At 36.7% G+C, this 14,535-nt stretch overlaps 1 protein-coding gene across 1 annotated transcript in view; it reads left to right on the top strand.

Annotated features, from left to right (window-relative positions):
- Positions 1-3,809: 3,809 nt before the first annotated feature.
- The window catches only part of LOC120629812 (axoneme-associated protein mst101(2)), a 216,721-nt gene continuing 205,995 nt past the window's right edge, over positions 3,810-14,535 (top strand). The window contains exon 1 of the mRNA XM_039898867.1: positions 3,810-4,073. The gene's annotated coding sequence lies outside the window, so the exon portion shown is untranslated. The remainder of the gene's footprint in view (positions 4,074-14,535) is intronic.

Below are 14,535 nucleotides of genomic sequence, written 5' to 3'. Positions count from 1 at the left end.
TTAATATAGGGAATTGTACACAAATCAAATCTTTAAAATAAATTGACTGGTTTATAAGTAGGGATATCCTTAAACGCAGGCTGTGAAAACGATATCCCTACTATGAGACCTGTAGTTTTAGTTATTTAGTGTTTAGGTACAACTATGGAGGGTAGAGGTAAGGAGAGTCATCTTATATGGGAGAAAAGTTGAAAAAGTGTCCAGTGTATGCGCTAAATAACAGTTCAAAAATCGTCCACAATGGCGCTGGTGGATGCACAGGGTATGGTATGAATGTAGCAATCGTAGATGAATTGAAGTATGCCGAGTTAAAAAATTTAATGTCATTATCGACTAAAGTAGTTAATTATTGAGAATTTCAACAACTTACGTTGTACAAAATATTGTGGTAAATATAACCTTACTTCCTTGTATCTCCATACTTCCTTGTTTATTTTTCAAGCCTACTCTAACAATATTTATATTTGGCGCTTTTAAGAGTTACCCTGATGCAAATGTGGCGCCATCCTTATTTAATACATTTTGACGACACTTTTTCCGATGACTCTCCTTACCTCTACCCTCCATAGGTAGAACAGAATAAATGGCATCTAGATATTTATGTACCGCAATTCGCTTTAAAAGGTCGCTTTGCATCTATTTTATCAATAGGCGTTCCAATTTATATTTTTCTTTCAATTTAAGTTTTGTTCAACGTAGGAACAATGAACAATCATCGTTCTTAGTTTTTAACAACTGAAGAAAGGTCAGAATAATTGTACAACAAATTGTGACCTGTGCTGATATAATATAATATAAGAATTCTCAAAACTGCGCCTTGTGTCTATGGTTCGACAAAGATTTAGAACCAAGCATTCCCAGTACACGTTCCAAAATTGAAAGAATTGGGATTCTGGGTATTAACATTTCCTGTGAAGTCACTTGGAATACAAGTACAACGTTGTTTAAAAAAGGTTTCATAAATTGTTACGTAGGTAGTTTCAGGAAATGCATATACAATAATAATAATCTAAACCTCATCTTAATACAAAACTGGATCTAAATCTTTACAGCCGTTTTCAAGATACCTACACAAAATATCCACTTATAACAAGAATTTTTATTAAATATACGAAAATATATACATAGGTCAGAAATCATCAGATAATATTATCATCGCTCCTGTGGCTGAAAATGTGGTATTTGTATTAGATTTGCAATTTAACCTCAGAAAAGTAACGTTCCACCCTTTTCTCTCTAAAATCAAGTTCAAAATCTTTTACAGTTAGGGTCCTAATTAATCATAAAAGATTTATGAAATTGCGAGCTATTTCAAGCTTTGTTTATTTGGACTTTCTTTTTTCGGGTACGCTGAAGTTATAGGGCTGGAAAAGTTTGACATCGATAGAAAATAAATAAAGATTTTTAAAACTATTTGTTGCTTGTTCTATGGTCACATATATTATGGAAAGGGAAGTCTGTAAGTGGGAAATTACGTTGCATTGACCGTAAAGGATAATAGTAATAATAGGATAGAATAAAGTAAATACCGAAAGGAGCAATAAAATAATCATGTAAATCGATGCCACAATCAATACTACTCCATGATACTCACTCGGTCAAAGAGATCGATCGTAAAAAGTGGAGACTACAAAGTTACTTGTACACATATTCCGAATTTTCTGTACTCTACAATATTATCCGCTGAGTGGCCGAGAGTTTTCTTATTAATAAAGACCATAGTTTTAATAAGTAACCAAGGTTCAATGTACTATTTACTATAATGCGTAGCAAAATAAATAATATACTACTCAGATTTCATTATTAATGAGATAAAATACGCACATGTTACAATAAATTATTGGAGCACAAAAACGATATCAAATCAACCGATATGAATCAGACAGCTGGCGGTGTGTGACTAGTGTACCTAATTATGAATTCTGCCAGACGTGTCACATTAAAATATAGTTTATTATCGATATCGATAGTGTTTGGGTAATAGCTGCATTAGTACAGCCATAGTGTACTCATAACAAGGTGTCTAAAGCAGAAATGCAGGCGTTAATAATATCCTTATAGTAAACAATTCTTACTGGCGTTTGAGCGTGTTATTTTTAGGTCAACAGGAAGATAGGTGGAAAATTTCGGCGCATGGGACAACATTTTGGACAGTATTTTCAGAAAACACTGTCCAAAATGTAAGAATTGTATACTATAAGAATATTATTAACGCCTGCATTTCTGCTTTAGTTTGACACCTTGTAATAACACATTAGGGCTGCACTAATAATCCTGACAAAACACTATCGTTATCGATTATAAACTATATTTAACTAAGAGTAAACAATAAAGAGTTTAAGCTTTAATATAACCAGTTAATAAATGAATTGTGTTATTTAATCCAATCTTTAACCGAGTTGAGGTTTTACTAGTAAGTAAATAAACTTAATTTTTCATCCGCGCCTCGGACAGCAGTCTACAATAAAAAGATAATGCTGAAAGGTCTACTTATAAAAATTCCTAGTGTTATCTTTTTCCACAAAGTTAGTTGGAGTTTTAATTCTCGGTCCCTGTTGGTCCCCGTAGGCAGTTGCGTGTATTATTGGTTATTATTTTCACAGGTATTTAGTTATCAAAACCTCCCCCAAGCCAATTTTGTTTTATAAGGTATAATGCATGACTATCCGTCTTTGCCACAATATTAATACTATTTATAATAATAATAAAATCTGTTTTACACTGACTGCTTTTCACGGATAAACTAGCAGAGCGTAACAAAGCTCGAAGTTGCGTCCAAACATTCCAATTTCGAATTTAAGTTAAGATCTCTCTTGGATGATGCAGTCGAATATCCATATTCGACTAATCGAAAATACCAATAATCGGTAGAATGGTAACTAGTCACCAGATATGCAAAGACCAGCGTGAATTCAGTAATTATAAATTCCCCCATTGCCCCTGACCCTGATCAAACCCGGGACCTGTAATTTTTAGCACTGCGTACAATACTTGCCAGGGAGGTCGTCGTAGATGTATGCTTCCAAGTAATTTTCTACATAAATAACCATCCCCACAGAATTAAGAACCGTGTCACGTTGTGACGTTTTACTGTTTTTGGACTGCATGCAAAAATGGCTGAATGAGGGTTATGTATGTTCCTTATTCTGTGGCCAACTCCTATAATTTTCTCCATTCGGCGCCAATAACACATTTAAAATGCTTCTAGCTGTTCGATTTCCTTCTAAGCCGAGGTCCTATTCTCGAACCTGAGTCTCAAACGCATATAAAACAATGATGAAGATGTAGATAATGAATTTGGTGAGTTTTTTTTAAATTTTCAAGAAAAAAAAAACAAAAGGCTTTTTCTTTTCTATTCTGTTACAGAATATTCGTCTACTATATAGGGGCTCTTGGTTCTTTATGAATTAGTCGAGTCTAATCAAACAGATTGGAATCTGGAAGTTTAAAAGGTGCTTATGAGGTAAGCAAACTGGAACTAAATAAATTTAGAATTTCAATTAAAATGCAAAAATTGCATTATGTGACGCAAATTTTTATACCTCATTATACTTGGATAGTCAATTTTGGTAACCTGATCTTAGTTTATCTGTGTAAAGCCAGAAAAAGGAAAAAAAAAGATTCGGTTAAGTAAATAAGATTAGAATGTGAGTAATGTAATAGGTTCCAGCTTCTGTAAACTCCAAAAGAAGTTTATTGTTTACCTAATTAATGAAAAAAATTAGGCCAATAAAAATATTTCATTACTAAATGACGCGAGCTTATATTTAGTTCGGCAGATCCGCCCACTGAAACCAAACCAAGCCAGTCTCGTCGTCCACTCCGCGCGGTTTGCCTGTTTCCCACCAACTAACTTGGGTCCTATATTTATATTTTATTTATACTTTTTAAAACGCGCGTGTGTGAGTGATTTGTTTATAAAACGCCATATTAGTTTGTATTTTTTTTTAATCAGAGAAACGACGAAGGACTCTGCGCGTTCGGAATTCCTAATTCAAATAGTGCGTTTCGGATACTTTTGTGAAAATTCAGTGGCAGTATAAAGGATTTAATCTAAGGCTCTTCTTTGCAAGGTATTTTTTAAATATTTTTAATGCATATTGTAAAATAATCTCCCATGTTAGGTTACACATATGTATATATTATTCACTGTCAGGACGGATCAACTGGTTTTAATTGCCTGCCGCAGTAGTAAACACTGTAGTCTTTTCTTTGGAGGTCTCGAGTTAGATAACAGGCAGCGCCCATATTAAAATTCAAACACGTTTTTTAGCGTTTCGATACTATGCCGTGAAGAAACAGATTCACCTAATCGGTTTCTTGGGCTTATAACTGCCATACGAGTTATATTAACAGATTAGCCCGCTCGCGCTACCATAGTTGACTGAATTATCTCATACCAAGGTCAGATTTCGGTCAAAGGCTAATTTTCAGAAGAATAAAAAAATAAATTATACTCTGTATTTCCACACTACAACTTGAAGAAGCTAGAAGGATAAAAAAACAAGGACAGAAGCAGAATACAAAAGGCGGCCTTATCGCTTAGTAGCGATCTAAAAAATCTAGTTAAGTATATGCCATTATAACATCCATGTAGTAGAGCGGCGTCGGACCTCTACCTTCGTTTATGTATATTCGTCACGCAAGCTCACTCCCCTATATAATAAAAAACTATCGACTCTATGGGAAGACAATAGGCATATAAATAATGACTTTCATTGCTGCCTACATTTCATTTATAGTTGGGTAGACTATGAATTCCAGATACAGTAAGTTTATCTAAAAAATCTGAGTGTTCCAAAATGAGGTTCCAGCAACATAATCATATTCCGATAAACTGTTGAAAAAATGTAACAGTAACCTCTAAAGTATATTTTCTTATAAATTTATTACAATTTTGTCTTATTAAAATAATGTATAATTTGTAAAGGGATAAGTGGCGTGCAATTCATACGTGCACAAAAGCACTGCTTATCCTAAAATTGATATACTGAATAATAATAATAAATAAATATACTACGACAATACAAACATCGCCTTCTAGCCCCAAAGTAAGCGTAGCCTGTTATGGGCGCTAAGATGACTGATGCATATTTTTTTATGAATAATATACATACTATAATATACTACTTATAAAATACATATAAACACCGAGACACTGAAAAACATTCCTGTTCATCACACAAATATTTTCCAGCTGTGGGAATCGAACCCACGGCCCTTGACTCAGAAAGCAGGGTCGCTGCCCACTGCGCCAATCGGCCGTCATCATACTTATAACTCTTATAGGATGGAGGAGGACGGAGGATTTTTGCTATTTATGCAATTTTCCTGCTGTATCCATACCCTGGTAAGAATCCCAGTGCACGCCACTTAAAGGGATTACATCCTAAATATTTTACTTATTACGGTTATTTAATTTAGGCTACTAGAAATGAAAATGTGCACGGTCAAGCCTTTTAGGTCGCATTATAGTTTGCAACATTCTGAAATCGAATTCGCTCACGTCATGCTTTCTGTATTAAACTCGAACTGTTAAAGACAAAGTTATGTTATTAGAAATGTAATCCAATAAAATCCAAGTTTTATTTTGGATTTAACTACAAGTTAGCTTATGACTGAAAATTCACCATCGGATGCTCACCACCTGCTAAAGCGTGAGAACATGGAATAGTAGAAGTTTACCCCCTTTTATAATTGCACATATATTATTTGGATATTATTTTCTCTTGCGCGCCAGTGCTTTGAGAGTTGATAAAGCTGTGGGAGAACATACATTTTTATCCTTTTTCCCGTGGATAATAGTCTCGTGCCCGTGCTAGCCGTGCAAGGGGCAAAGAGGTATGGGAGTTAAATTTAACCCATAGAGTTAAGAAGAAACAGAACCCTCATTCAGCCATTATTGCGTGCGGTGCATTGCGTACAAAAACAGTAAAAACGATCCGCGCAAATTTCACTTCACACTTGCGGAATGATCCTAGCTCATAAACTTTTACTATTTTCCTCATTTTATGGTAAACGTGGAAAACATTAGAGGTAAAATAATTACTGTCAACTGTTAAATGGAATGAATTGACTTACCGCCTGTTCGAGCAACACTACTAAAGTTGAATGGTTTTTGATGCTTCAATCTTACTCGTGTACACGGGTTCTGTATGTTTTTAATTCATAAGTAATTTTAATCTGTTACTATGCAGCATTTTTGTTGGTAAGGCGTCACCAGCCCAGTCCAGAGAAAATTGAGAAATTATAAGTACCCAAATTTCCCCTGCCCAAATACCCGAGACTTCAATTATAAGACCAAACCGCTCACCACTGCGCTAGGTAGGTTGTCGCTTTTCTACCATTTTGAAAACGGAGCGCTAAAACCTAATAATAAACATTTAGCAAATAATAAACATTATTTAACATTCATTTTATATTGGGTTATATATACAGTTTGCTTAGGTACTGTGTTGTAATCGTTAGATCGTACCATTTGTGTAAACTTTCAAAGGGAATGTTAAGCTACTGGCTTTATCTCAGAAGAAAATAGTTTGAAGCCATGAGTTGTCCTCCTATCTCAACTATTTAACTTGCATGTTCTTGCATACTTTACTAAACATAAGCCATTGATTCGAGAACAGTATTTTTTTTTCTAGATAAAAGTTGTCTATGACCCTGACAACGTGTATGGAGGTATTTTATTATGATCGGCTGAGTGGAAGTGCTCGTCATGAAATTATGAATGAATATTGATTTAAATGTTAGAAAGTGAAGAATAGTTCTATACTCTAAAACCGTCTTATGGGATAGAAGGCTTGTGCCCACCAGTGGTCGCGTGCACTTCACGCATGCACAAAAGCAATGCATACCCAAATTATTTTATATAGCTCGTATTGGAGGGGAATATTTCTATTTTATGCTATACATCTGCTTTATGCATATGGCCGAAGACCCTGTGCAAGCCACTGCCCACCAGTGGGACTATAGGGTCTATGCGTGGGGCAAGGCATAATTCAGAAATTTGGTATAAAATGGAAAAAAAAACATCCTACTTTAAGAGTGATATAATTTTTTATGGTAGGCAGTGCTTCTACGCATGTATGAACTGCACGCCACTGTCCGTCGGTCTCTAGAGAGTGGAAGCCTGTACTCAGTTGTGGGACGTTAGTAGGGCGCAGATGATGATAAAGATAATTATAATTTTGTACCTTTTCTTTCTTTAGCGTTGCCTCCTATCCACTCGCCCTGCTTCCTATAATAAAGTTATTCACCTATCATATTTAATACAACGTGTAACCGAATAATAAAATAATGTTGAAGGATGCATCATCAGGCATATTTCATAAGGAATCACCATGTAAAAATATTAAATCAAAAGAAGTATTTTTATTTTTCCATAAAAACGAATTTGAATCATTCGAAGTGTTTACTTATGACAACCCTACTGGAGATAAAAGACCGACACGCGCACAGTTCCTACGCTACGCAAAGCGTACCTAATAAAGTGACAGGAATCACATGATTTTAATTTTGCATGTGATGTTAGGGCTGTATCTGATTTCTTTCAGTATAAACTATGGCAGTGGTTTACCTTAAACTATTAGGTTTTCAGTTTCACAGATAAGTTTTAGATACAGTACATAATGTACCTCTAAAGCCTGGGAAGTATATTTTCTGTTTTTATTTACACGTTGTATATATTCAGTGGCGTGCACTTGGTTTCTTACCAGGGTATGCATACAGCAGGAAAATGGCATAATACGGCAAAAACCCTCCCGCTATACGAGATATATATAAATTTTAGGGTATGCAGTGCTTTTGTGCATGTATGAAGTGCACGCCACTGTATATATTCATTTTACTGAAAACTTATGAGTCTCTTTTGTATACAATTATAAATGAACTTGTTTCTTTGTGCAGAATCATCATCATATCAACCCTTAACCGGCCCACTTCTGGGTACGGGTCTCCTCCCACAATGAGAAAGGGTTAATTCCTTAGTCAACCTGGCTGACCCAGTGCGGATTGGTGCACAATACATTATTATTATATTAAATTATTATTATTATTATAAATCTATATATATTAAAAAGTTATGTTGGTTTGTGTACACTTCAAAAACACAAAACGTTCTGCACCGAACTGGCTGAAATTTTAGCATGATATATAATACGCATCAAGGATTGTTATCTATTTTCCTCAACCATTCAATCAGAATGTGCCAAAGCGGAGCGAGGCAGGGAACAACTAGTAAATAATAAATAAATATACTACGACAATACACACGTCGCTATCTAGCCCCACAGTAAGCGTAGCTTGTGTTATGGGTACTAAGATAGCTGATAATTTTTTTTTATGAATATAATACAAATAAATACTTATAATATACAGATAAACACTCAGACACTGAAAAACATTCGTAAATTCATTATAATATATATATTATTATATTAACAATTCGTAAATAGTTCAATGTTTACTACCATCAATACACGCTGGTAGGTACTTGTACACTGAATTGAATTAAGCACTTCAGTAAGTACACAAGTACCTACTTTGTATACAAATAATTGACATTTAACACTACATTTGCAGTATAACACCCTGAGTTAAACGTAGGGTGTTATTTGTTAAAATCATTTCTGACATGCAATGTAAACATTATCGATTTCATTCATTGGACCAGTTTTATTAGATTGTGAGATTCGTTTGAACAAACTACGATAAAGCAACTATGTAGCAAGTGTCTATGACATAAACATAGTTGCTAGAATTGCCGGCTTTCGAAATATTAATACTTGTTAAGTACCTACAGTAATTCAATTATTTTAACAAGCAAGAAAGCGTAGTTTTTAAATTTAGTGCGTTTTATTCTTATCGTCATCTATTTGGCTACTCGTAAGATAAATCCACACCCAAAAAGGATACTTTATCTGTTTTATGTTTCTTGCACTGTATAAACGCAATCCAACCAATGGCGATGACTTCAATCTTCAGCCAGCTACTGGCACCAGTGTCAGTGGCTGGTTCAGGATTCAATACAGCTTTTGACGTGACAACGTCTTATAATTGGCTGCACGCACGAAAAAACATGACGTATGCGGTGTTACCTCGCTCTGAGGCGTTTCATTCAAGGCTTGAAGTGCAAGCGAGAGCGCGGAACGAGCGACAAAGAGGCACAGTCGGCCTCCGCGTTCGACATCTGTCTCTCTCCTACTTGAGTGAGCGATGCATCCGCGTGGACAGCTTCTATACAATAATACATTTACATGTTTTCGGCAAGGATGAAGTGCAGTGAAAAGTGAATGTGGTGTCAATTGTTTATGGCAACGATAATATCTATCAAACAAATAAAATTAAAATTTTCTTTTGAAAAATGCAACCATTCCATCAGTATTTTCTTACGACGTTGTCACGTTCAACTATCGTCAGTAAGCCGACTTTACAGACAACCAATTTTTTACGGCCTTGTCTGGAGCGAACCTTTGTCGTTTGAAATATTTTTAAGTTTGTCGTTTTTTAAGTTTGGAGCGCTTCAAGAAGACACAAGAGTTTCTGAATGGGTTGGATTAGGTAGTGAGTAACGTGTTTTTAGTAGAAGCTTTTTGTGATAAAGCTCGTCCGGGCAAGTACCGTGCCGGTGTACAGCCACAAAAGGCTAAACATTTACGCCTTGAGTACCCTGCGAAGTGTTACTCAGTTTATAGGCGATGTGGTTCGACCTATCAGTTGGACTTTTGAGATGCGGGTTTTCAAACAGTCTTTATAAGTTTTGTTTTGTAATGTTTATAAAAAAGAAAATCCGTTACATACTCCACTACAATCTTATTTTTATTAGATGCATCATGAAGCCTAGATGCGACGTCAAAAATATGATAAACAAACCTGAAATAGGTACTTGACCTTCGTATTGGTCGAATTTCGAGCGTATATACCTAGTTCATGGCAGCGCGCCAAATCGCGAGGCCATAAATTCTTGTCGAATACTGACGTTTTTCGGCATTAAAAACCACAAATAAAGTGAATTAGCTCTAATCCATTTTCTTGTCGCGAGAATTAAATTTTCGCACGCAACGCTGAAAGTTTCGACACGGGAAGCCAAAGAAATAGGTCGCAAGTTTACTATAGGTTCCGTCCGTGGCATGGCTCGCAGACAATCCTCGTTATATGAAACTATATATTGCGGTGATTGCGCATTGGGCATGAGCTCGACTTCCCTTTCGGGGGAGTTCGAATCCCAGCACGCACCTCTTACTTTTCAAAGTTATGTGCGTTTTAAGTAATTTAAATATAAATGGCTTTGAACGGTGAAGGAAAACATCGTGAGGAAACCTGCACGTCTGAGAGTTCTCCATAATGTTCTGACTTATCTCCATAATGTCGTGACTTTGCCGTTGAGAAGAATCCGCACTAGGCCAGCGTGGTGGCCTTAACTCCTTCTCATTGTAGGAGAAGATCCGTGCCTCTAATGGGCTGGTAATGTGTCGATGTTGATGTTCAGTGATAAGGCAGCCTTTGCTGTATCTTTGTTTACTTCTATCGCTTCTTTGTGTTTTGTTACAATAAAGCTTTCAATTCAAACAATTTAATTAAAGAATCTAGTTTACCCATTCTGATGAGCAAGTCATCCCCCACGCAGAATAACTGAACACGTAAGAAGAAAATCCACATCAAATCAAGAGTTAAATAGTTTCTACTTAAACTTTCATGATTCATGATCATTTAAACAAATTAAGTGTAGACAAAATATGTAGAATTTGTTCATTTTAAAATTACGCTTTTATGTTTTAAAAGCATCAAGCAAGTAGACATAAGAACGTCGGCTGAGTAACTGGAACATGCCGTGCTTGATATTGCGTCCAATTTGATTTAATTAAGTCAAAAAGCGAGCATGAACGCACGTCGCACACGTATTCACTGAAAACTAGTAATATAATTAAAAGACCAGATAAGTGTTGCCAAAAGCAGCAGGTTGTTTATTTTCGCAACTTTTTGCTTTAAACTTCAAAAGTATTAAACCTGTAGACGTACAGTCTTCATGGTAAACGTCAGTTTATTGACCTTCTTAACCCTAAATAAATGAGAAACCGGGTTCGCTGACCGAAATAATTTGGTCTGATTGTTTACGCTTTAGTTTTCAACGCCGTTGCCTAGCGATGTAAAGCGCGACCTACTATGGGGTCGTATGTTGTAAGATAAAAAAGACGGTCAATATTGTGGTTATAATATATCATCATTAATCGACCCATTACCAGCCCACAAAGGGCATGGGTCTTGGGTCATGGGTTTCTCAGAATGAGACGGTTTTAGGCTGTAGTCCACGTAGCTGGCCACATGCGGATTGGTAGACTTCACAGACCTTTGAGAACAAACTCTTATGCATGCAGGCTTCCTTAGCATCTTTGGGGTGAGTCTGAAGAGAGTTCAATTATTCATTATCATCATCTTCAGCAGCTTAAGCCCCACTGTTGAGCACACGCCTGTTCTATCTAAAGGATAGGCTCCAAACACTGGCGTGCATAGAGTGTATGTACAGGGTATGCAGATAAAATAAAATGAAGAAAATCTCCAGTACGAGTTATAAATACTTGAGGGTAGGCTTTTTATAACTCTTACAATTCCTATCCTTAAGTTTTTTGCAACTCGTACTGGAGATTTTCTTCATTTTATATCATCTGCATGCACTGTGGATACCCTCTATGCACGCCACTGGCTCCAAACCCCTTTCGGCTTAGAGTCTAGAGCCTACACACTGCTCCATTGCGGGTTGGCGGGCTATCTCGTCATATCAATGATCACCAGGATTGAGTGCATTACATGCTCTCTAAGAAAGTGGAATGGACAGTATCAGACAGGCTTTCTGAGAGAGAATTTCTTGATATAAAAACCCAATTGTTAACCAAATATAAAAACAAAAAAAAAATGCACTAATTAAAATCAATGTCGCATTGCACTTCTGCTTTCGGACATTGATAATGCGCGCATGCGCACGGCGATCACGCATGCGCAAATATATCATGTATACTCTATTCCATTGTGTCTTTAGGTTTTCCCACTTTAACACGACTGTCCAAAAAAAGGAGTGTAAAGAGTCAGGATTCATTTTGTATGTACCCACTACTAGCTATTGCTCTGATTCTTCGCCCGCGTCTATTATCTTTTATTTCAAATCCCTTGGGAAACGTTTGTGTTACTGGTATAACCTGTCGCTCTCCGTCCTTTCTACTAACTCTATGCCAAAATAGAGTTAATTGGTTGCTTAGTAACATGAAGGAAAGACAAACAAACACACTTTAATTTAAACTAGCAGTAAGGATGTATTTACTCGTATGTGAGGTTCTTTATTTCAGGATAACTTCTAAATGCCATTTTAAAATTAAACCAGACTTCGTGTTCGGCAGTAGTATTTTTTATTGATTTTTGATTACGAGAGTGTATCCCGCCAAAATTTGATTGGCGGCCGATTGGCGCAGTGGGCAGCGAGCCTGCTTTCTGAGTCGAAGGATGTGGGTTCGATTTCCACAACTGGAAAAATATTAGTGTAATGAACATGAATGCTTTTCAGTGTCTGAGTGTTTGTCTGTATATTACAAGTTTTTATGTATATTATTCATAAAAATATTCATCAGTCATCTCAGTACCCATAGCACATGCTACGCTTACTTTGGGGCTAGACAGCGATGTGTGTTTTGTCGTAGTATAAAAAAAATGTGCCTATAACTTGACACATAATTTTCACTCTCAATTCCAATCGAAAAAAGATAAATACCCCAATGTTCAAACCAAACTTCATGTTTCCCCAGCGCCAAAGAGTAAGCCATGATTTAAAAATGCTTATTTTAAAATCCATTATTAGAACTGCCACTTCAACGTTAACCGTAGTGTTAACCGTTGACACACGATTAACATAAACAAGAGGCCGCAAATAGATGCCAAGATAGAAACTGATCTAACTAGCATGGCTTTAATAGTTCTTCCCGTTGCTGTGACAGCACGTACCGAAATAAATAGGTACAATGGACTGTCTAGGCTATTTTCGATTCGTTTCAAGTTATACTGCATTCACTATTCTTTTTAACTAAAAGAAAGGATGTGCGTAATCAAAATAAAATGTTTACAGTTCCGATAAAGTCGAAAAACTTACTCTTTCGTCTGGGTCAAAACATCTGATTAAATTAATCTGTTCGTCTATTCTATACAAACCTACATTCTACGACCTACAGCGCGCGCGATTGTACCGCGATGCTAAACCTTCCTTATGAAATGAGCTATCAAATGCAAACAGGTTTTTAAAATCTGGCAGTTAGTTTCAGAGTTTAGCACGTTCAACCAAACAAATAGCATAATACATCGCATAAATAACTTTTTGATGCCCCTGTTTAGGCTGTACCATGGTTGGGGAATCTGGACATAGTCTTATAATTAAATCAGCATCAATATCCATAGTCCATAGGTAACCCCTTATTAATAAACGTAACATAACGTCCGAATGCCGCGCCGTGTGGTTACGGCAGATCAGAATACAGTTGTCTGTCTTCTCGCGGGTACCATACGAGGGTAGGTACTAGGAGAGCATAACGGAGAGCGGGCTGCAGCGTCCTTTTGCTGCCAGTACTATCTACTGCGATAACCAACCCGTCTGTGTAGCGTTGTAGTTATGGGCAAACCGTCCCGTTCGGAGAGGTCTTTAGTCCAACAGTGGATTCAAGTAGCCTATACCAATAGACTATAGATGATGAAACACCGACTCACGTACTGCTCCAATGTAGAGGAGTAGCAGAATAACGCGCAGCACACCTTGGCTCCCCAGCATCACTCCCTCAAGTACTTGGCGACCTGGGCGGCCTGCTAAGCTTCTGGAGTGAGCTCGGCTGGCTGGAGTGACCCAGCGGGGAGCCGTACCAGTGGCACTACGAACAACGGGAGGTTCCGGCCAACCAAGTACGGAGACAAGCCCAGAGAGAGAAGAAGAAGAAGACTATAGATGAACGATGGAATAGTTACGTAGTTTGTTACACTTCAACTGACAGCAACTTTCAAATGTCAGAGCGTGACAAACACTGCGTTAGTTAGAGCTTATACCTCTTACACCGTTGACGTGGACAGAAAAACTCAATATAATACCTAACAATTTTCAAACATTAGTAATTGTAAACAGAAAGTCAATATAAACAATCGAAATACTCGTAACTTAGGGATATCTTCATATCGTCTGAGAAAAGTACAGAAGTCCTTTGTGGGGATGGGTATATGCTTTGATAACACATTAAATCAATCGTTGTTTCTACACGATTGATGAATTCCTAAACGACAAGGCTTCTTGGAAGCATTCCGCTCTCATCTCTCACAAGATAGAAAAAATATAAAGATTGTTAAACTGTAAAATTATGTTGAAAAAGAGCAATCTGGAACAGGCGATAGAGTCACTACGTCACTACAATTTACAAACAGACTGACTTGTCGTTTCAAAAGTGCTTATTAACTAGGCCTACTTGATATAAATGTTTTTTTATTATGTCAGGTCTCTGTAATCCGTGCATAACCTAACCA

Source organism: Pararge aegeria, chromosome 15 (assembly GCF_905163445.1).
Source record: "Pararge aegeria chromosome 15, ilParAegt1.1, whole genome shotgun sequence".
NCBI lineage: Eukaryota > Metazoa > Arthropoda > Insecta > Lepidoptera > Nymphalidae > Pararge > Pararge aegeria.
This window is presented reverse-complemented; position numbering and strand designations above follow the sequence as displayed.